Source organism: Trichechus manatus, unplaced genomic scaffold (assembly GCF_000243295.1).
Source record: "Trichechus manatus latirostris isolate Lorelei unplaced genomic scaffold, TriManLat1.0 scaffold00100, whole genome shotgun sequence".
Taxonomy (NCBI): Eukaryota; Metazoa; Chordata; class Mammalia; order Sirenia; family Trichechidae; genus Trichechus; species Trichechus manatus.
Window position 1 is genome coordinate 675,263 of NW_004444036.1, and position 2,269 is coordinate 677,531.

The following is a 2,269-nucleotide window of genomic DNA, read 5'->3' on the forward strand; positions in this document are numbered from 1 at the left end:
GTGGCCCTTTCTGTCTCTTGGGCTACTACTTTCCTTGTGTCTTTGGTGTTCTTCATTCTCCTTTACTCCAGGTAGTTGGGACCAATTGACGCATCTTAGATGGCCTCTTGCAAGCTTTTAAGACCCCAGACACCACTCACCAAAGTACGAAGCAGAACATTTTCTTAATAAGCTTTTTTGTGCCAATTGACCTAGATGTCCCCTGAAAGCATGGTCCCCAAACCCCTACAACTGCTACTCTGTCCCTCAAAGTGTTTGATTGTATTCAGGAAACTTCTTAGCTTTGGTTTAGTCCAGTGGTGCTGACATCCCCTGTAGTGTGTGCTGTCCTTCCCTTCACCTAAGATGATTCTTATCTACTATCTAGTTAGTGAATAACCCTCACCCTTCCTCCCCACCCCCGTAACCATCAAAGAATGTTTTCTTCTGTGTTTAAACCTTTTCTTGAGTTCCTATAATAGTGGTCTTACACAATATTTGTCCTTCTGTGACTGACTAAATTCACTTAGCATAATGACCTCCAGCTTCCTCCATGTTATAAGATGTTTCATGGCTTCATCATTGTTCTTTATTGTTGCATAGTATTCCATTGTGTGAATATACATAATTTGTTTCTCCATTCTTCCGTTGATGGGCACCTAGGTTGTTTCCATCTTTTTGCTATTGTGAACAGTGCTGCAGTGAACATGGGTGTGCATATATCTAGTCGTGTGACAGCTCCTATTTCTCTAGGATATATTCCAAGGAGTGGGATAGCTGGAATGTGTGGTACTTCTATTTCTAGCTTTTTATGGAAGTGCCAAATCGATTTCCAAAGTGGCTGTACCATTTTACATTCCCACCAACAGTGTATAAGTGTTTCAGTCTCTCCACAACCTCTCCAGCATTTATTGTTTTGTGTTTTTTGGATTAATGCTACCCCTGTTGGGGTGAGATGATTTCTCATTGTAGTTTTGATCTACATTTCTCTAATGGCTAATGATCATGAGCATTTCTTCATGCGTCTGTTAGCCACCTGAATTTATCTTTGGTGAAATGCCTTGAACACTCTCTTCTTTGGAACCAATGGAACCTCGTTCAGATTTCAAATTTTGCATCTACGTAACTTTAGTACTTATTTGTTAACAAGTCTGCCTCTCTCCTAGAGACTGTAAGGTCCTCAAAACAAAAAAAAAAAACAAAAAAAAAAACAAAAAAAAAAACAAAACCCATTGCCATCGAGTCAATTCCGACTCATAGTGACCTATAGGACAGAGTAGAACTGCCCCATAGGGTTTCTAAGGTTGTAATCTTTACAGAAGCAGATGGCCACATCTTTCTCCCCCAGGGCAGCTGCTGGGTTTAAACCGCTGACCTTTCAGTTAGCATTCTAGCCCTTTAACCACTCACTGCACCACCAGGGCTCCTTTCAGATTCTCAAAGGCAGAGGCTATATCTTTCTTATATTTATATCTCTTGTGTTTATATGTTGGATGATGAATGTTTGGATAAATTGTTTTAATGTACATTTTATAAATCACTGGTGAAACCAGACATTTTTCATGTGTGTTTACTATTTGCACTCCCCCCATGGAATAATTTAATCACTAGTGAAATTAAGCATTTTCATATACATATTTATATTTGCATTTTTCTCATGGGACGAAAGTTTACTTTTATTTTAGTAAGTTATACGTAATTGTAGGATTATGTATATTAAGGAATTAACTCAAGTATGTTTTCAAATAGTATATACCTTTATTTACTTTGGAAAACAAGAAACTTCAAATTCTGAGAACTTCATTACAAACTTTGTGGGGAAAACCTGCTAGTACTCATACTGAAAGCAGAAATATATACCCCTGCAGCCTTAACAGAGACAAAACTCAGTTTGACATGACATATTACATGTAGACATTATGACTTAGGTAGAAAAATAACCACTTTATCAATTTCCTTTAGACGGGACACCCATTCAAAGTTCTAACAGCACTGAAATTCATAAAATCAATCATCTCAAAAGATTTAACAGCCAAAGTATTTTTCATAAGTATTTCTGAAAGAAATGAAAATGAAAAACCCAGGAAGTAGGTCGATATTATTACTACTTCTAATTTCTATTTTTAACACTTTAAATTGCTTAGTTCTCATTTCTTTTTGCATTTCAGCTTGTGGTTGACTTTGCAAGGCTAACATTTTCTTTGGTGACAGTTTTTAAAATATAAACCAGAAGAATTTGGTCTGTAGCTTCCCTATTCCATAGAACATTTGAGAATCTTAAAAAAAAATA